General features: G+C 42.7%; 2 pseudogenes; one reads left to right on the top strand and one right to left on the bottom strand.

Moving 5' to 3' along the window:
• The first annotated feature begins 1,509 nt into the window (after positions 1-1,509).
• On the top strand, positions 1,510-5,915 carry LOC136468056 (uncharacterized; annotated as a pseudogene).
• A 4,460-nt stretch (positions 5,916-10,375) lies between these two features.
• LOC136512037 (U2 spliceosomal RNA) lies at positions 10,376-10,552 on the bottom strand (annotated as a pseudogene).
• Positions 10,553-22,881: the final 12,329 nt, after the last annotated feature.

Raw genomic sequence — 22,881 nt, forward strand, 5'->3', positions numbered from 1 at the left:
GTTATAGTAGAAAGAACATGCTTAGATGGTTTAGGCGTAGGACAAAAAATCTACACAATGAGGATCTACAATTGTTCAGCCTAAACTTTGGAGTTAAAACCCTGGTTCTGAATGTGCTACAAGAACCGATAACGTATCGAGTTGGATAGATTCATTGTCTACTCAAACTTATTGGTATAATCTTTAAATAAAGTGGCTACTAGCCATCTCAATATGGTGTCAATTGGCTTTTATGAGAGAATGCAATATTCCTAAAGGGTTGTCCTTCATTAGACAATGCATGAACTCCACAGGAAAAAACTTAACGGGATAATTTTTAAAATAGATTTAAAAAAATCCCATAACAAGGTTACATGATCATTTCTACTACAAACACTATGTATGAAAGTTTTTTCGCCCAAGTGGATCGAGTGGGTTGAAACCTCTATCACGAAGCTAGTGTATCAATGAACTGAGATTGACACTTTTTTCCAAACAAATAAAGGCCTTCATGAAAGGGAACCATTATCTCCAACATTGTTATAGACATGTTAACGATCCTAATCAATAGAGCCAAAGAAGATGAGCAATTGAGTAGAGTGGTGCAATACATAATAGATGATGGTTTATCAATCCTGTAGTACACCGATGACACAATACTGTTTATGAAAAACTGATCTAGAGCAAGCTTTAAAGTTTAAGCATTAAGTACTTTATGCTTTTGAACAAGCATCAAGTCTTAGGGGGTGTTTGGTTTAGCTTTTGGCTTCAGCTTTTGCTCCCAAAAGCCCAAAAGCTAACCAAAGGGCACCTGCTGGTCCAATAGCTTTTGGAAATGCCAGTTTTCACGTAGTTCAATTTTCACAGCTAGGGAGAGGCTGTTTTCACCGGCTGGGGGGTCACTTTCAACGAAATTACCCACACTGCCATCGGTTATGAAGAAAATGTTTCGTTCTTTTCCCTTCTCTTCCCTTCCGCGCGACTCCGAGCCCGTCCATCCGCAAGTGGTGATGCCTAGGCGGAGCTAGGGTTTAGCAGCGGCGCATCTCGCCGGCCGTGCCCCGACCTCCTCCAGTGCCGCCCGGTCCTCACCAGGGCCGTCCCAGTCCTCTCCGCTGCCGAGAATCGCCGGCCCCTCCCCATCCCGGCCTCTCTAGTCCAGCACGGACCCCTGCCGCCGGGTGCTCGCCGGCCTTGCCTAGCTCCTCACCATCCCTGCCCCATCCCTCCTCTCTACTGCGGCATGTGATTGGTCCTCTTCGCTCCTCTCTGCTCTGGTTCGGCCCTGCCTAGCTCACGAGTGAACCGTGCCCAGCCACAGCACCTACGGCCGGCGCCCCTTTCAACGGCCTCAGCTTCATCGATCTACGCCTCCAGTGACCGGATCTGCAACGTAGGTACCTCAATCTCTGATAAATGGTTCAATGCATGTTATTTATTCAGTACAGTGTGCTGTGTGTATGTTAAAAATGATGGCATGGTATTATGGTAATTTAGAAAGTCTAAAAAATTTGTTTGTTTGATTCAAGAATGGGTGACAAGGCAGATTGGAGTGATTTCTTTTTGAAGCATTTGATTGATATCTGGAAAGGGGATATAGAAGCTGGGAATAGGCCCCTGGCACTTTTCACTAGTACTGATTGGAAAAATCATGTATCTAAGTTTGAAAAAAGAACCAGTGACAAGCGAACAAAGATACAGTTGAAGAACAAATTAGACAACAACAAAAAGAATATGGATGGTTCAAGGAGTTCAAGAATTATGCCACTGGACTTGGATGGGACGCGGCAAAGGGAACTGTTGATTGCCCTCAGGAATGTTGGACTGAACACCTTGCTGTAAGAACTGAACTCTCACTATTGATATTCTTTTTCATACTTTGATATGGTGTGTCTTGCTAAAATGTTTCATTCAATTTCAGAGATGCGATAACCGTGATAAAGAACTAAAATGCAACCATGTCAGGTTCAGAAAACAAGGACTGAAGTACCTGGATGATCTTGATCTAATTTTTGGCAAGGTACATGTGACTAGGGCCACTGCATCCTGTCCTGGAGATATATCCTCTGATGAGGCAAGTGATGAGGACGTGGCCGAGGTACCAAAACCTCCAGATAATGATAATGTCAAGCTAGCCGCTTTGAAGAAACCAGAGAAAAAGAAACGCATGAGCTCTTGTACTGAAGACAAAGAAGAGAAGTGTCTATTTTTTCACATGTACAAAAACACATGTTTGAAGATAGAAAGTGCAGCAGACAAGATCTCCTCAAGTGTATCTGCATCATCAGCTCCAACTAATTTAGTCCCCACTATTGGAGAGGCTATGAAGATGGTCGAAGAGTGTGGGGGTGGAAGAAGGAACTTGTGGCAGAATCACCTAATCTAACGCCTTTTAGGAGTACTTGTCTTTCATTAGACACTAAGTACTCAAGGGAAGACACTAAATTACGCAGTTCCGTCGAGCACACCCCAAGGGAGAACCCGAAAATCCATATTTTTCCATCAGGATCACAAATGACAGAATAAAGCTTACAACATTTTAGTCATTTCTTACATCACTTTTCAAGCAACATCAGAGTATAATATTTATTGTTATAACAGCGGAATATGAACATGTTATCAGAGTTATGAACAATTTAATTTAACAGCGGAATATAAACATGTGATCAGAGTTACAGTGAAAATAAACATCTATTCATAACATGACGAAGCATTGATATATAAACTTTGACAACAGACTATAAAACCTCTATTTATAAAAACATTTAGTGGGAGTTATAAATAAAGCTATGATCGCAGCGTAAAGGAATCCTCTCTGAGCACACCAGGAGGAATCCACACCCAAGAGTCAGCTCTAGCATCCGCCTATCACCTGCAACAAGGGCAAATAAAACCCTGAGTACTCAATTGTACTCAGCGAGACTTACCCAATAGGAGAAAAGAAAAGACTCCAAGGATATGCAAGGCTATCTGGCTTATGGGTTTAGAGCATCTGCAGGAGCATTACTAAAAGTGCGTCCGTATATTCAATTTTATTAGCAATCCACATTGGTTCATTAACTAACCATTCTATGTAAGCACTTGTGCTGCTTTCAAGCAGGTGGTAAGCAATCAGAATCATTTTATCATCTTTCATCTTCCAGTTCTTACTACGGTGCTAGATTCTCGACAAGCCGTACTGGATTGCCCGGCGATTCGCGAATCAATGTGCCCAGCTGGGTAACCTGAAACACATGCCCCGCTTGTACCCCAGGCACAAGCAAGACCAACCCACTACCCTCCTGTCACGGGGTCTAGGTCCCTGTCTAAACTTGGACTCCAAGCCCCCACCCCTGAGTCTCGGACTCAGTGCGGTACTTAGACCTCCACCCAAAAACCACCCTGACTGTCGGTTTGAAAGAGCCGGAAACCATGACAAGAGAGTAACAAGTCTTTTCGCACCAATACACAAGTATATGTTCAGGATAATAAGTCTATGACCTACCTAGAATCCAATACAATGGCCGGTCCATAACCGACACAGACAAGGAAACAGTGTAACAAAGCTATGCCCCGTTGGCCGCAAGACACAACCTCTTACACCCACCGATACCCAAACCATATCTCTGCCTGATTTCCATCTATCATTCATATATATATATATATATATATATATATATATATATATATATATATATATATATATATATATATATATATATATATATATATATATCAAGTGATAATAATATAGTAACAATAATAATATATTTTCTATCTCTCGCGAGTGACAGTCAATCACTCGACTTCTACCGGGACCTATAGCATAGCAATCTACACGATCCTGTCATACTAGTAAGACTCATAGGATATATATATATATATATATATATATATATATATATATATATATATATATATATATATATATATATATGCAAGTGGGTTTCATTCAACTCCTTAAAACTTAATGCACAAATATAATTAAAATATAGAAAAGTAGGGGTTATACACCAGGGCTTGTCTGGGTAAAATATAACCAAAAGTTAGCATTTCATCTTTGTAACATGACTCCTGGCACCATCTTCTTAGCTACTCCAGTTGATTCTACGATCCATCATCGTCCCTATTATGGTATGCAATGCAATGTAGAGATGATGTAACAGTTAATTAACAAGGCAACAACAACAACAACTTTTAAAACAGAGTACATACTACGAACTAATAAACTAGCTCTAATGACTAACATAATAATCTATGTATCAACATCGTCAAGAATGGTGTTATTTTCCAACAAGTGTTTTAGTTATACAAACTCAAGTTGTTTTGTTATTCCGTTCTATCGATTTAATCTTTATTCGAAATATGATATCATTATCATTCTAGCAAACTAATTATTCTGGAGCTACAAAAATTACAGTGAGCAGCTAATAATGTTACTAATTTACTATAAAATTTTTAAGGTTAATACTATCACCGATTTATCCCAAAAATTCCTACAAGTTTATGTCTTAACAATATTAAGCATTTTAAAATAATTAGAGCAACCCTAAAAACAACACCAACTAGATGAACAAAATATACTAACAGATAGATCATGATTTTAGAAACTTCATGAAATTTGTTCCACAATTTTTAGACTCCTGAATGATTTTATATTTAAATAACAAAATCAGCTCAGAATTTATTTTAGAAAATCTTCACTAATTCATTGGAAAAAGAAAAGAGCACCGTGGCCTACTCGGTCCATGGCGAGCGCGGCCTCAGCATGGCCCACGACCGGCGAGCCGGCCTAGCAACACGGCCCAAGCGGGGACGGGGCGCGCGAGCGGCCCAGGCGCGGCGGCGACAGGCCGGCCCAGGCGGGGCGCGCGGCCGGCGGAACAGGCGGCGGCCTAGTAACCGGAAGTGGACGGCCCACGCGCAGACGAGCCTAGCGCGGTGGCAAACTTGCACGAAGGCCCCTGAACTTTTTTGAAACTACCCTGCAGTACAAAAACACTATTCCTATGAGTCAGTTTTCACACCTAGCCCTCCGAAAAAACTTCTATTTACACTTCCATGCCCTCACCTCCTCCAGAGCAGAGCATGCGGTGGGGAGCCGTCACCGGCGGCCAATTCAGCACAGTGGATGGCCGGCGACGATGGAGCAGTGCAGTGCGTGGCCAGCGCAGTACGTAGCGGCGGCGGCATGAGTCACAGCGGCCATGCGTATTGATGGCACTCGGCTCGGCGGGCACGGTGAGGAGACGGACGCGGTAGCGGCAACGGGACAGCCTGCCAAGAAGTGGCGTCGGCAGCACGGCCACAGAGGCGAGGCTGACAACGAGGCCAGCGCACAGCAAGGTAGCGGCAAGGCTAGGCGCGCACACAAGCGTCCTTGAGTGTGTTGTGTTTTGCCATTTAATTTCTTTTTCTTTATCACTAATATCCATACACACATGTATATATTTATTGTATGTTTAAACGTATACTTATCTATAGAGATACACTCGGGAAGAAATAAGTTTATACACTACTTGAATTAATATAGCAACATGCTTATCAAAACGAAATACGTGAGTATATGTATATATATATCGGTTTACTAATTTAGACAATTAGCAACATCTAGGTACAAGAAAATTTTCAACAAAGCTCAAATTTAAATTAGATTCAAAAGCTATATGTACATATCGTTCTATTTAATAACGTATTTTATTTCATTCTATTTTTGAGTTCTCTTCTACTCTAATCTTGCTCTAATTTATTATTAACAAGTTAATAATTACATATTTAGTGCTAAAAGGCTCATGTAACACCGGAGGTGTTACAAAACTACTCTAATGCACACTGTCACCATGCTGATCATGAAGCCTGAATTTAGAGAGGTCTTCAGCCATATCAAAACAAATAAAAGAAGGCTAGATGTGATTGAGAAGGAGCATGCTGAAAAGGAGATGATGAGGCGGAAGTGAACCAATTTTTATTTCTATTGCTGTCGTGTGAACCAATTTTAATTTCTACTGTGAGAACTTTTAGTTGTATGGCTGTAACAAATAATTTGTTATGCTAAGACTATTTGCTTGTGCTGAGACTATTTATGAGAATATTTCTTTGTGTGAGATTATTTTTTTGTGTCAGATTATTTCTTAGGTCAGATTATATCCTTGTGCATATACTAATGTATCCTAGATCAATTGAATTAATAAATTTTAATATCCTTTGTAGATGGATGACAACTTGGAAGGTGTAGCCAAAGAAGGACAGAAGGGACTAGTACTCCAAGCTGAGCTTTTCCAACATGCTGCTGTTATTGGTCCAATGGGTGCACAATATACTAAGTGTTATTTTGACAAAGGTGAGTATAGAGAAACACAAGAAACTAGAATTCAATGGGTGATGAGGTGCTTTGCTCGTCCAAGGTACTTCTATAAGATATTTCGAATGAGCATTGAGGTCTTCACGGCACTACATGAGTTGCTAGTATCTACCTACGGTTTGACCTCCACTAACAATGTTTCATCCATTGAGTCATTGGCAATGTTCTTGTGGATTGTCGGAGGCCCACAATCATTTTCACAAGCTGAAAATCGCTTCACTCTGTCACTGTGGACAGTTCACACTAAGTTTCATGAGGTACTTAAGTGTTTGCGCAAGTTAGATAAGGACAATATTAAGCCGAGAGATGCTAGTTTTTCTACAGAACATGAAAGAATCAAAGATGAACGTTTCTGGCCTTACTTCAAAGGCGCTATTGGAGCAATAGACGGTTCACATGTTCTAGTGGTTGTGCCAACCAAGGATATGGTTAATTACGCATGCCATCATGGATATACATCTCAGAATGTGCTAGCTGTTTGTGACTTTGACATGAGGTTTATCTTTACGGTTGCTGGTTGGCCCTGTTGTGCACATGACACACGTATCCTCAATCATGCATTGGCAAATTTTCCTTCATTTCTCGTGCCTCCTAAAGGTATACACATATCCTTACTAAGGTAGCAGTAAAGTACTTGTATTATTATTTGCTTATGCTGATTTGATTTTATAGCAAAATATTATCTCGTGGACTCTAGTTTTCCAAACCGAATAGGGTATCTGGTCCCTTTCAAAGGAAGCACATACCATATACCAGAATTTCATAATCGTTCTGGACCACCCCAAGGAAAGTATGAGGTGTTCAATTTCTTGCATTCATCCCTTCGAAATGTCATTGAGTGGTCTTTCGGAGTATTGAAGGAGAAGTGGCGTATTTTGAAGGGCATGCCAAGTTTCTCAACTCGTACTCAGAAGCATATCATCGTTGCTTGTTTGTCATTACATAATTTTATCCGCGACAACAATTTACGTGATAAGGAGTTCGAGAGATGTGATGCTGATGAGGAATACTTGGTACAAGAGACAAGTGGCACAACACAAACACAGGGAGATGAGAGTGAAGATGTGGAGAATGAGGATACCATGAATACCATTCGTAGTAGAATAACTAATGCTTTGGTTAGTGCGAGAGGAGGATAGTTATGTTCAGAGATGACATAATTGGATGAGCCCTTATCTTTTGGTTCTATTTATGTGGACTATATCACTTTGAATGATAAAAAACTTAGAATAAGTTAATTTTTCCTTTCTAAAATAATTATTTACATGCGAATAAGTGAGTACAACAATTATTTACGAGCAATTTGCATATAAATAGTCCCTCGTGCCTTTAGGGGCATTATAGACATTTCTTACACAGCCTACCGTTTCACAACCCCTCCAACCAAACGACTTTTAGCTTTTTCCACAGCTCTCAGCTCACAGCAGCTTTTCTACAGCCCATAGCTCACAACAACTTTTTCAAAATCCACGGCTCAACCAAACATGGCCTTAGAACCAATTCCATACGAGTAAAGTGTACTTCTTTGGTGGGTTTGGTGATGCCCAGAGCAATATACTAAACTTTTTGAATGTAGACTTGGAGAATTCCCTATGACATAGTTAGGGATTCGGATTCACTTTAGGAACGAAGCTGAGGAGTGGGATTATAGAAGGGTAGAGGAGGATATTGTACCCAATGCCTTTAGTCTATCACCCAAATAAAAGTATGTGTAAGTGTAAGTTCTCAAATAAATAGACTTTTGCCAAAAATGAATATTTTTTATGGACAAATTTGGATTTGCGTATACTTTTTCATATTGGAAAGATAGTTTCGAGATCGAGGTCCATGTGAAAAAGCAAAGCTGCAAAGGGCATGTTGCCTAGTTTGGCCGCTAGATTTATATATTTTTATATATTATTGTTGTTGTTGTTCCAAAAATGCTTGATCCATGGTAATGCCACCTGCCACGTGCACTACGCTGAGATCAGATCATGTCCATGAATCCTGGAACTGCATATGGTCCGTCCGTTTTCGCGGTGTCACCGCTTCCACGTTGCCACCTGGAGCGAGAATCAAAACGAGTGTCGCAGGCAACGAGAATTTCTTCACAAACTCTGAACTGAAGCATGTACGGTGGACAAAGCACAGCACGACGAGTCCAGAGACAAGTGCCAGTCTTTCTTCACCAAACAAAACCAATCTGTTATTACTAGTACTACAAGTCAGCAGTAGCAGCCACATGAGGCAGGCCGGGCTGTCGAGACGGGTTTGACGAAGGAGTGAGCTCGTGCAGGAGACTAGGAACAGTGACCTGCGTCTGCGTATGGGCTGGCTCTGGCTGTGGCTCCCTAGTCACTTCAACTTCAACGGAGCAGCATCGCCGGCGTCAAAGAAAGCTACTCGCCGGGGAAACGGACATGGAAAAACCTTGCATGCGTTTAAAAAACTTGCAGGCTTGTCCATTTGCAAATAGTTTAAAGGATGCCTGATTGCCTGGCCCGGTCTTAGCTTGCAGAGTTGCGGTCGCTCGCCATTGTTTTCACATCGATTCCGTCAGATCGCGAACGCGGACCAGCTAGTCATTGCGACTGCCGACTGGTGTTTTCAGAGCTGCAGAGTCATGCAAACACCCCGGTTTTCCTCTCGTCATGCGTCACAGATTGGACCCGTACCTAACTAGTTGCCTACCCGTATTGGAATCAAAGACGACGTCGTTATACGTATCCTGAGGTGCTCCAGCCATGTACGTACGTACGCACATCAGATCTCCCGAATTCGCGTCCTGCTTGCTGAATCCTGCAAGGAGGGCGACATATACAAGCTTTATTTTCCGACTCCGCTGCCAGGAATGAAGGCAATCATGGTCAGAGACGCACGCACGAGGCAAGAAGAGAGGCACCTTCACTTGTTTTCATGTTGGCTATCCCTCTCTGTTCCTGGCGTGTAAAGCCGAAAGCTGATTGGGAACCAGAGCTAGTGCACGCACCCGTGTTGAAGGAAGAAGGACGACACGAGTCCAGGCAGCCTGCAGCCACCAGTTCAAAGTTCTACGGAGACGAACGTCTCTGGCGAGGGCAAGTCTGACAGTGATCCCGTCACCTCTCCAGGCTGCAGCTACACTGACCCGGAGACGGCCGTGCACGAAGCTCCCGTCCCATTGGGACAGAGTGTTCAAGGATGGCAGCCTCAGGTTTGCCGTATGGGACGTGTACCGCCTTGTCCTTACGATACGTCCCAGGTTTTCGCCTGGATGGGTCTGGAGATAAGGATCTTGTCATCGGGAAAGAAGTTGCATTTTCAGTGTCCGATTTGATCGGAGGATAGTGGTGGCCATTGTTGTGTCAGCACGACCGACGGCTCCATGTACCGGCACTCGCGTGGAAAAATGTGAATGATGGCTGTGGCGTTACCTGACACGAGCAAGAAACTGGCAGCATCAGCTAATAGACTTGATCACTTAACCTTTTCGTGTAACGAACTCTACAATCTCTGAATCTGAAGTCATTTCTGGGGGTTTTAGGGGATGAAGTCATTTCTGGTAGCACCACAAGAAAAGGGGAAAAACTGGCAGGATGCAGGAAAATGGCCTCTGCGGCAACTGTGCTCTTGTATATAGACCTCCGGGCCTCTGGCCCATATGTAAAAAAGTGTGGCCTCGGACTTGTGGTGGACCTATTGTGACACCTATGTCCGGCCCATATGGTAGGCCTATTGTGACGAGCTACGCCTCTGCTTTGATGACTCTCATTCCGACACCTATGTCCGGCCCTGGATGATTACTGATTACTGTGCATAGAATTTGATAATTGTAATCCCTAATCACACGATACATATTCTATATTCTCCGTTCAAGACAACAGTAATATTCATATTGTACAGGAGATATAAGATCCAAATTCTACCGCATTCATTTTGATTTTTTACCCTTAATGGTTTTAAACATATCATTAACTCCATTGTGTTAATTAAAATGTTGAATTACACAGTTTACTGGAGTTCCAATGTAAACCAATTTAGAGAACCTGACTCATGGACTGAAATAAATGCATTTCAAACTTTCAACAATTGATTTGGTAGGGGTGTGCCAAGCTAGTGCAACGCTTGGGCGACACAAGAGCTACCATAATAGTTTCTCCCCATATAAAAAATAAATTTAATATCATTGTTGGCACGTAACCCATGTTTCAGATATTAAACTGATAAGAACAGATACTATACACTTGATCTTAGCCAAAAGGCCAAGAAAGGTATGAGTTGCATTGTCGCCGTGCCTCTTGTTTTGTACACGCCTCACCAGCCATATGTCTGTCACCCTTCGATGTGGTACTAATTCATGTTCCTCAGCTGATGTTTATTACCTAACTTTTTTTTGAAAAAACGTGTTTATTACCTAAGGTTCGTTATTAGCAAAGAAAATACAGGCCGTGCTATGACGCCAGGCTCTGCTACCGGCCCATTAAACTATCTTGGCCTGGGTTCCCCGCGTAGACCGAGGAGGAGCCCGTCGGAGCTGTTCCGAAAGCAAAAAAGCCACCCCGCAGCATCACGAACTGATTGGAGAGGATCAGTGGGCACAATTTGACGCTACAGATGTTCGTGATTTATGCCTGACATCGATGGAACTCCCTGGAGGGCGTGAATTCTGGTCAAGTACTATTGTTCGTTGTCTACTAGATAGTAGTATGCCCGGCCTGGATGGATAGTATGCATAGACTTACCATATACTTTGATCATTATTGTCTACCTAATAATCACACGAGATGATGAAAATAAACTGAAACGGGCAGGAAAACTCTGGTCCCAATCCCGTTTTTTTTTTTTTTGAGGAAATAGATTTGTTCAGAAAAGTAGGGATGAGAAACGAGATTATAGATATATAGAACGGACAAATACGAATGAGAAGCCAAAACAAAAAGTTTGAATCACCTGATCTAATGTTCTCAAATATACATGTATGAAGTCACACAAAAGTATACATATATAAAGTGACTAGTCTATTATTTACTTATATGCCATGCCTGTTAATACGTTAACATGTACGTGCCATATATAGATTCAAAACATAATGAAAATGTAATCCCACAAAAAAATATGAAAATCCCTCTTCTTCCGATCCACGTCTTGTTCCCATATTTTTCCATAAACATGAATATGGAAGGGATAATAACATTCCCTTTTCATCCCTACACACGATATATATCCTCCGTTCAAGAGACTGATATTCATCTTTTACCTTTCTTTAGCCTTAATGGTTTTAAACATATCTAAACTCCATTTTTTATTCCCATCCATTTTAGTCCTTCACACTCTCCGTTGAAGAGGCCCCTAACATTAATATTCTACAAGAGACAATAAGATCCATATTATAGAACATTTAATAATTTTTTATGCTTAATTAATGGTCTTACATATAAACTCTATTTAGTATTTTTAATTAAAAATCCAGTTACACTGTCTTCTGCCATTGAAATATATACCAATTTATATAACCCAGACAATTGGACAGCAATAAATCCTTCTTGGCTCATGTTTGAATAAATCAAACTTTCGACTATTGAATTTTTTTAAATCAAAATTTCAAATATTGAATTGGTTGGGGTGTGCCTAGCCCAAGCAATAATGCAACGCTAGGGCGACACAAGAACCTTTTTAGAAGCTACCATATTAGATTCTCCCCATAAAAAATAAATTGAATTTCATTGTTGCAATGCCCCTTGTTTTGTACACGCCTCACCAGCCATAAGTCTTTCACCCTGCGATGTGGTAATAATCAATGTTCCTCACCTGATGTTTATACCTAACTAACGTTCGTTAGCAAAAAGCCAGGCCGTGTTATGACGCCAGGCTTACCGGCCCATTAAACTATCTTGGCCTAGCTGGGCTTCCGGCGCAGCCCAAGGAGGAGCCGGTCCGAGTTGTCCGGGAAGCTAGCCCGTGTCAGCCATCTAGCCACATCACAAGCTGATTAGGTGAAGCGTAACCATGATCAATGAATGAAGCTCCGGCTGTTCTCAAAAAAAGGTAAAGCGTAACTTCAGCAATGCGAGCATGATTAGAGAGGATCAATAAGGACATTTCGCGCTACAGCTTTTCGTGATTTGTACCTGACATCGATGGAACAACCTGGAGATGCGTACGTACAGTACGAGTTTTAGGCCCGTTCGCATCGCTGAAAAAATAAGCCGAAACAGTGTTTCGGTTGATTTGTTGTGAGAGAAAAACACTGTTCCGACTGAAAAAGACGGATTATAAGAGAAGCGAACATGGCGTAATGATTGTCAAGTGCTATTTTTCGTTGTCTTGTTTGAGCAGGGTACATTGCAGTCAGTGGCGGATGTGGGATGCGGGATAAGGGGGGGCTAAAACAACAGAGATGTTGATTTGCACGAAGATTTAACGGTGAAATCAAGTTTTTGCTACAGTAATTAGCATTGAAATCAAGAAATTAGGGGGGGCTGGAGCCCCCCCCCATCCCCCCCTTTGGATCCGCCACTGATTGCAGTGTAGGAGTATGTAGCACAGCTGCTTTTGCAAAGACACGGACACTGTCGGAGAATATTAATGAGAAATTGAGAATGAGTCAGAGTAGATGCGCCTAAGGGATAATTAAGGCGCAAAACAACAGAAGCACCCTGCATTGGACAGAATGAAAAGGATTAGTATTTGGGACCACGGTCATCCAACCATGCATGTCGTGAGTCCTGACGCGCATTTTCCCGGACCGCAGAAGTCATCTTCTGTAGAGACGCAACAGAGTGGACACGCATGCACTGTAGGTTCATAGTTTTTCTCTGCCTACTTTTCAGGCATGTTTGGATGCATGTGTATTTATTTTAATCCACATGTGTTGGAATAGAATGAAAGTTAGTTTAAGTCCACTCTAATCCACTTCAACACATGTGGACTGAGATAAATACATGCGCATCCAAACAAGACCTATGTAGGAATACATAAACTTTCAAAGTGAAAATCTGGATTTTTTTTCTATTTTCAAATGGTTCGTTCGAAATGAGAATTCAGATCCATTATAAGTGCAAGTTAAATAGGTTTTGTTATCAATAATTAAACCTATTTACTGTTCATGGACAGCCTGCCACTGTATCCCCAAGGTTTATGATATAGAGTAAACTTAAAATGAACTGCTTAAAAAGAAGTTAAAGGCCTCGGGTGATCACCTGAGAGTTCATAGATGTAAATTATCAAGCAAGAAAAATTATAATCCATGGCAAGTTTTCGCTCTCTTATTGAGATAGTCTTTTACTTTTCTTTGGCTCTAACACTCATGCCAGCCTATACTACAAGAAATGCCTAGCGTCGGTGAAACCCCTCGTTTGGAAACTCAAATCCCCTTGGTATCTCAGATTTTTCGTAGGATAATCTATAGAACAATCATTTGAATAAGTAATTCTTTACGAGGTATTTTCCATCCCTGGATTTGTCATCACCTTCTTCCAAATTAGGCCTTAGAGCATCTTCACCAGATTTCTTGTCTGCTCCTATATCCTTAAAATCTTGTAATACAGGAGATTAAGTTACTCCAACAGATCTTCTGTAGGATATCCTTTCGACGTAATTTTTAAGATATCTCAAAATCCACATTTTGTCTCCCGAAGAAAGGAGACATTGGGACATCTCCTATTTGTGACTCCTAGCCAGACTTCCACGCACGACCCCGCGATAGTGCCTTGCGTTGTTGCCTATCGGTTCGCCAAGGCTTCGTCGCCAGGCATTGGGTGCCTGTGGCCAAGCCTCACACCACCGCTTGCCAAGCACCCATGGACAGGCCTCGTGTCACTGTTCACCATGCTCCAAAGTTCGTGCTGCTGCCAGAGCTCCTGAGGTCCTACCTAGCGTAGCCATCCATTAGTTAGCGTGTAAGGGTGCCCAGACGACAGCCGCTCGTCCGTTCTAGCCATAGAGAAGTATGATGAGCCATGGAAAAGTATTATGCAGAGAGGAAGAAGAAAGATGGATTCGACCATGACACGACACGTGGGCCCCACCGGTAAGAATGAATATAAAGGATGAGTTTTGAGTAATATGTTGCAACATTACACTTTTATGTTACTGAAATTGATTTAGAGACGCCTCCTAGAAAGGATAGTAGATCCAGTAGAGATGCTCTTAATCCTCCTTAGGAAGCATCTTGTGTCCACAAAGTCCATATATTGAGAGCGTCCTCAACTGTATGAGATAGCAGCTAGCTCATATATGTCATGTCATTGCCACTTTATTATGTGAACTCCACATGTATATGACTTTTTATTCTATATATTCTCTCCTCCCTCTCTTATTCTTTATGAGCAGGCCTACAAACTACCTCATTTTCTGAGCGAGACAGGTGTTGAGATAAGAAATAGTCTTTTGTATTTTTTATCTTCTCTCCTTGGCATAAGAAAGATGCTGAGATGGATTGCTATAAGCTAGCTGATGTGGCATTGGCACAAGTACAATAAGGTCCCGTTCGGCTTACCTAAAAACTGATTTATTTTTTTAATCTGAACAGTATTTTTCTCTCACAATAATTCTATCAGAACAGTGTTTTTCAGTTAGCAGGTTTCAACGAGCCGAACGGCGCCTAATTTTAAGGAGCGACAAAAGCCATCGCATCCGATTGAGGCGCTGAGCAACACACAGTACCGAAACATAAATTATCTGTCACGCTGGCGCAAAAAGTATGTAAGCTCGCCGCACAAGGCAAATATATATTTTCAGAAATGCTATATGTTGCCCTATTGTTTCGATGTCATTCAGTAACCGTTTTTTCGTCCGTTCGATCTGTGCCGTGTAGGAATAAAAACGGTACGGATATTTTTCGACCGTATTCGAAATCGAATCCGTTTAGAAGGGTTGAGATCTGTCCGTATCTGAGTCTGGATTTCCAACATCCGATACCGTATCCGTATCCGAATACTCAAATCGCATATTTATGACGTTGATATCCAATCGTATCCTATCCGACATAGTTGGCACTATCCGTATTCGAATCCGAATCCGAACAAAAATATGAAAACAAATATAATTCCGATGATATCCGTCCATGTCCGATCAGTTTTCATCCCCAGTGCCGTGTGATGTTGTGAAGTGTCCGATCTGTTTTGTGGCGTGCGGGTGTGTATGTTTCTGTGACATGTCGGCCTTCCTCGACGTGGGGTAGTGGGTAGCGTCTGCTCCTGCTCCGATGCTAGTTATCAGCTCTTCTTCATCCGGACCAGTGGCGGCGCGAACTGGTGCGGCGGCGGTGGATCTCCCCGATTCGGTGCAGCGGCTCCATCGATCCAGCTCGGGTTGGCTGCTGGAGACGCGACAACTTCTCTAGTCGGCGGGTTCCTTCTACCCAAGTTTTACGTCTGCTTTTGGGGGTGCACGGCGGCGGTGTATATTGGCGGCGTTTGGTGGCGGTAGACCTATTTCTCTTCTTCGGTTTCGTCAGTTATGTGTGCTTGCAGCTATTCCATCGATCTCAGCCGATAAATGGATTAGGTTGGTCGAGATTGGGTCGGTTCCACACTGGGCGACTCTGATTTCCTGTAATTCCTTCTCCCCATTGGTTGGATTTGCAGTGTGAGCATCACGACACCTCCGAAGCCTTCAGTTTAGCACATTGGTCCACTATCCAATCCAAGGATACAGACCAGGTTTTTTCTTGCTCGTGACGTTTCTGTTGCTGTGGTGATGCCTAAGGCAGTTGCCTGCAAAATGTTCGATGATATGCCTCTTTGGGACGACGAAACAGCATGGATTAATCAAGAGTTGTCTGTAGCACATACCATGTCAATGTTGATACGGTGTGAAGAGATCAATTTGGTTGCTATGCAGGTCAGTAACACCAGTCTCACTGATGTTGATTACCCATCAACACATCCAGAGCTTGAAGTAATGGTTACAGATCAAATGTTGAGGAAATACCTCTCAAGGAAGTGGAAGCATCACACTCAGAACATCTGCTAATGTCATCGGGGATGCCTCGTATTGCTAACTTGCTGCAACGCATCCAACAGAAGTCATATGGGATGATGACATGTCATCCCAGATCAACACATACGGTGGGTTACTGCAGCAATTAGCTCATTCTCGAGAGCACATGAGTGGCGACGAGAACACACCAAGTGCTGAGCTTGTCATCAGCCAGGTGGTGTGGGATGAGGAACTATTTCATGACGATTCACATGATGGATTACTGCAACAACTAGCTCTAGGTGGAGAGTGTTGGAATGGTGAGAAGATGATCTGCATACCTCTCTCTTGGATATCATCTAAAGGGTTTGGAAGGAAGGTATGTCTCTGATTCAGATCTAGATTCATGTCCCTGATTCATGTTCCTAATTTTAGTTATTATATGTTTTTTTGTGTGTTAGCTACCGTTGTATCATTGTTTGCATGTGTTGAGATATTAAAACTGCAGATGACATGCAGTTTTTTTATTGTTTTGTTTCCTGAAGACTGTTATGATTCAGTAAGCGCGTGTGTGTGCACGCATTTTTGTTTATTTTTATTTTGTTCAGTTGTCTTTCGGTCATTCTTTTATGCTTAGTTTTCAGCCATTTTTGTTCGGTTTTAGTTTTTTGAGTTCATTTTTGTTTAGTTTTAGTTTGTTCAGTTGTCAGTTTCATTTTCGGTCATTCTTTTATGTTTAGTTTTTAGTTTTTGTATTTGCATTTTTTAGTTTTAGTCTTGTTCAGGTTATAGGTTTTAAATAAGCCAAAAAATGGTGGCTTTGAAGATGTTATTATGTAAGTGTCCCTGTTGTCGGATTGATCCCCCAGGCCTGCTTTTTGAAAGGTCTTTTTCCAGTATTATAGTTTCAAGTAAAGTAACTGAACCCATTGTGGTTCAAGTATCAAGTAGTAAGTTGCAGTATATTTGTTCAGCAGCAATTTCAGTATTAAGCAGATATGTTGAGTTTGACATTGTTAATTTTTATATTTAGTTAATGTTTAATTGACTCCTTCAACTGACACATAGTTAAGAAACAGCTTGAGTCACCAAGTTTTTGGGGTTTCAGTTTTGCATGTTGCATGCATTAAATAATTTTTAGAACTCTTGAAAATTCATCTCTCTTTTTGTAACTAGGATGGCGCTATGGCTGATATCTTCGGGTGAATCATTTTGCTTAGATTTCATTAGCTGAGGCCGCACTAAATCCCAGAGTCTTGCACTAAATTAGCTGTCTTGTGCATGCACGTGGCCGCACTAAATTAGCTATTTTCCGTGTGTTTGTGCGTGTGTGGCTGTCATCAATCTCACACCTTAGCCCAGCCTGTTTGAGAGGGATCAGACCAGATGCTTGTAATAAGAGGCGCATCATCCACACCTATCTTGTCTTGTGTGATTTGATGGTTGCGCTCATGGAATTGTTTTATTTTCTATATATGTATCCATCTACATATGTATTACCTGTAGCTGATGAAACCTAGTGACTGCATCTACATATGTATTGTCAGTATTTTCAGTCTTTTTTGTTCAGATTTAGTTTGTTGAGTTGTTATTTTCATTTTAGTTTTCAGTCAATTTTGTTAGGTTTCAGTTTGTTCAGTTGTCAGTTTTATTTTTAGTATTTCTTTTATGTTTAGTTTTCAGTTTTATGTATTTATAGTTTTCATTTTTATTCTTGTTTAGGTTATACGTTGTAAATTAGTTAGTATGTAGATGGACTTGGTTAGCCAGTATTTGCAACCGAGCAAGTATGTGCTCAGGATAATTAGTATATAATCTGACTATCATCCACAACAACGGACGGTCATCAATCGACACAGGCGGGACAAATACAACCAGAGCCTCGCTCGGTTGCCTAACCAAGTCCAAATCCAAATCCAAAGCACAGTCCTGTCCAGTCTCTAATTATCATCTATATATATTCCATGTGATAGTTATATAATAATAAGAACAATAATGTCTTTCCTATCTCTCACGAGTGACCGGTAATTACTCGACTTCTACCAGAATCCTTTAGCAAAGCAATCTACACGATCCTGGCATACTAGTAGGACTCATAGGATAAGGATATATATGCAAGTGGATTTCATTCAACTCCTTAAAACTTAATGCACAAGCATAAGATAAAGTGCAAAATAATAGGGGTTATGCACCGGAGTTTGCCTGGGCAAGATATAACCAAGGATTTGCATTCCATCGTGGCGACACGATCACCAAGGCACCATCCTCCTGCTACTTCGATCGACTCCAGATCCATTGTTTTCTTATTATGATATTTCGCAGATGCAGCGCCGAAAACGTAATTAACCAATGACAACCACACTCTAAAAATACTATTACGCTTCACAAACTAATGGGCTAGCTTTAATGACTAACGCACTAGGCTACGTGTCCGCGTTGTCAAGTAAGGCTTCGTTTCCGAAAAATGTTTTAGTTTTACAACCTCAAAGTGTTTTGGCATTTTATTAATTAAATACATATATTTGTACTAGGGCTTATTTAGCTACCTTAGCAACTAATTCTTGTGGAGCTATAAAAATTACAGTGAACGTCTAATAATGTTCGGAATTTACTGTGAAAGTTTTAGAGCCAACACTATCACCTATTTATCACAACAATTCCTACAGGTTTATATCTTACAATATTAAATATTTCAAATTAATTAGATAACTCCTGAAAATATTATAAAACTATGTGGACAAAATATACTAGCAGATAAATCATAATTTTAGGAACCTAACAAAATTGGTTTTACAATTTTTGGCCAACTTCACAAATTTATATTGCATTTACAAGTCTGCCTTTGAAACTAAATTAGAAAATGCTTAGAAAAAGGAAAAGGGCCGGCAGCAACCCATTCTGTCCCGGCAGCCCAGCGCGGGCGCGGCCTTGCGCGCGTCGCGATGGCCCAACACGGCCCAAGACTGGGAGGCCCACGCGTTGCGGTGGCTTTGCAGAAAAGCCCCCGAGCTTTCAGAGATTAATGCGACTACTATGCACACTATTCCTACCGTCAGCAACCTTGCAACCAAACCCTCGGATGTTTTCACCTTTACTACGGGGAGATCCCTGGGATCCCCGCGCACGCCGGTGCGGTGGCCGACAGCCTAAGGCGGTTACACCGGACAAACCAGACTCACTACGACGGAAGTAAGAGGCCGACTACCATCTACGACTAAACATATAAGGATGGGTGGCAGTTAAGGGCTCAGAGACGCACCGACATGAGCTGCAACAGCAGGCAACTATCTACGGCGGCGGTGTGCCAGTTCCGATAAGCTAGAGCCGCCAGAGGACTAACGTGTGAGCGAGTGAGCATGAGGAGCTTACAACGAGCTTGCCCATGGTGATGGTTTGGTCAGAGGTGGTCCGAACAGGGCTGGCCACATGCGACCGAGCAGGGCGGTGGAGCTCTACGATGGACACCGACGCGTCACCCCACCGACGACGAGCAACCTAGGCAAAATAGCGCGGGCACTGGATGGAGGTAGTCAAGACAAACTCAAGGTTACGAGTAATTGAACTGTTACCGCTCCAACATGCCTTACCCCCAATCCACATACTGCTGTGGCGCCCATGGCCGGGGCGAGCAAAACCTGAAATTGGCCACGGCCAGACCACCGTTGGATTCGACGAGAGTGGGGCGTTTAGGTAACTCTCCATAACTCACTAGTACAAGGAATTGGGTTGGGAGGGCTTGAGTTGGTGATTATGAACGGGAGAGGGCGGCGCATCGCCACTGCTACATCACGCGATGTGGCCCCAGAAGAGGTGACCTGGCCATGACCCGACATGGTACGATAACTCTGGCACATGGTAGCAGGAGCGAGGGCAGGAGGCGTGTCGGTTAGTGCTTAGACGGAGCCAAGAGGGGTGCCAGCGTGCGGAACACTTGAATGCAGTAGCTGGGTCTGAGCGGCTCACCAATGTCGGCTAGCGGGATAGGGCGAAGCAAGGAGGCGTCACCGTCACCCTGTAGCTGGGGTCGGTTGACCCAGACACGGCGAGCGGCGACACTGACCCATGGTAGGTGAATCATAGGGCAGGGCGACTGCCATGCGAGCATGACAACGATGGCCACAGCCTCGGCTGGCTCGACAACGGTGGCCGTGGATGGCTCGACCACCGACAAGGCCACGTGCGATGTGGTGCGCGTGTACGGCGGTGGGTGCACCAATGCGCGACATCGCACCCCGAGTGCGGTGACCACGCACACCCAGCCAGCCAGCCCGAGGCAATGTCGTGCACAGATCTTAAAGTGTAAAAAACACCGATTAGAGCTCGGTTGAGATTAAAACAAAAGCTCAAGACTCTAGTAGACCCTAAGGGCTTCGTATCCAGGCAACAAGCACGGTCGGAGGGTGACCAGCGAGGGAGATAGAGAGGTGCCAATGTGGGTTCGTCATGCTGAGCGCTGGCCCATGAACGGAGCACTAACAACGTGGACACAATGTGTTCTAAGGAGGTTCGAGCCAATTTAAAACGAGCAAAGTGACATTCATCACCACTTCGACCTACACCCTGATCAAGTGCTCACTTAGAGGCAACCAACAACACCAAATCATGAAACTAGTGTTTAAGTATTTTAGTTAGAACTCAAAAGCTAAAATAGCATTGTTCAACACTGTTTTCCGACTTAGAAAAGACAAGGGTTCAATTGGACTTAACATCCAGGAACACTTGTTACCACAATTTTTAAGAGGTCTGTACCTTATTAACTTTAACCAAGAATTACTACATGCGATAGTCCATACTTTACACTAAACTATAGGAACAAAATACTTAAGCACTATTTAACTATTTTGCTTAATATAATTCGTCAAAAATGACATTTGAAACATAAGTTCAAATTCTTGCCAATTCAACGAAAAGACTGATTTTTAGTTTCAGATTCTATTTTTGAGCTCTCAAGAACATTAGTTAACAACATTTGTTTTAAAAAATTAAAGTTACATTTTCAACTACACCACTTGCTCATCATCTTTACTTCAAGTACTACACACAAGTTATATTTTATTTTTGTTTATAGAAATTGTTTTTCGTACCAAATAATTAAAACTACTTATTTTATTTTTCTTATTAGGATTTTCATTAGCACATTTACGCACTGAGTAAATTAACTTAGATATTTATTTGATTTCTCTCAACCATAAAAGGGAGTCGCACATGGTTTGTTTATCATTTCACGTGTGTTTTAAATTTTTTAAAACTTGAGAACTTGTTTTGCTAATTTCTCTCGGGCCTCAATCTCGGTGCTAAGCAAGCTCGTAACACCCGGAGTGTTACAGTCCATGTCCATGGCGAGGACTAGGAGTAGCCGACTAGGAGGTTTCTTCTCTGTTTGGCTCGATGGGCCATATTTTTCTGCTATGATTAGGTTTATTAGGTCATGTCCATGTAGTAGTGGTGGTTGCGCTTACAGTTTCCTTTTTATCTTTTTGTTGTTCAATTATTCAGTTGGCCATTGTATCAGTTTTAGTCATGTTGAGGTTATACGTTCAGGTTCAGCCATATTTAATTTCATTTTTTAGATGGCAACAGGTATCTTTGAGAACAGGGTTGTGTTTGATTATGTCATGGAGGTCCTTGGGTTTGACTGTTGGTGAGCAGTCTGGTCTGATGGCAGTTTGGTTGAGTAGTCCCACCGCTGATCCTGTGTCCATCGTTGCTTGTGCTTTGAAATATATTTAGCGCAAGCCGATAACGATGCGAACGATGGCGAATGACAGCAAATTCTGCGTTGATGATCATGATGGTATTGTTTTTGTTCTAGCTCATTTGGATCGTGTTCCCTTTCAACTTCACAAGTGGAGGATACCAGTTGGTGATATTGTTGTTAGTGTATCTACCCTACCCTATAATACATCAGTTAGAATAAATCTACAGCCACACAACAAATATCTGCTCCACAGTCATGACCTATGCTACGTACACACCTATGAATACACTCAGAAAATATAACACTATCAAAACGAATGCACCGGATTATCTCTTAGCCATTCTCTCTCATTACTCATCCAAATCCGACGACTCCTGCTCAGTGTGTCTGCCCTCCTTCGTCATCCCGCGGACCTCCACCCGCTCCCAGTGCCCACGTCCGCTTACCGCAGGGCACGGTTCGATTCCTCAGCGCTGTCTCTTTTTTGCGGAAAGAAAAAATAATACCGCCTCTCCCTCTCTCTCTCTCCCCAGAGGCGGCGGCAGGCACAGGGCCATCTCCATCTTCCCTGGCGGCGTCTCGGCAAGCGCCCCTCCAAGGTCACGCGCAGACTCCGTCTTCCCCAACGGGTGAGCTGCGCCCCCACGACGGCCCCGGCCGGCGCCCCTCCAAGGATCCGCACGGCCTCTCCGTCACCAGGTACGCCCGCCCCTTGGTCGTCCCTTCCAGTTGTGCCAAACCGAGCACCTAAACCCTAACTTACTATTTGTGCTCGGATCTGATCTGACTACCGCAGCAACAGCCGTGGGTGCTGAAATGAAGGAGGTGGTGCTTCACGTGTATGACGTGACCAACAGCGACTCCGAGAAGACGAACAACACCATCATCCAGATCAACTGCATCTTTAAGGACCGCATCGGCCTCGGCGGCATCTTCCACAGCGCCGTGCAGGTAGTGGGTCTAGCTCCCCTCTCCCCGTTCCCTC

Source organism: Miscanthus floridulus, chromosome 1, assembly GCF_019320115.1.
Source record: "Miscanthus floridulus cultivar M001 chromosome 1, ASM1932011v1, whole genome shotgun sequence".
Taxonomy (NCBI): domain Eukaryota; kingdom Viridiplantae; phylum Streptophyta; class Magnoliopsida; order Poales; family Poaceae; genus Miscanthus; species Miscanthus floridulus.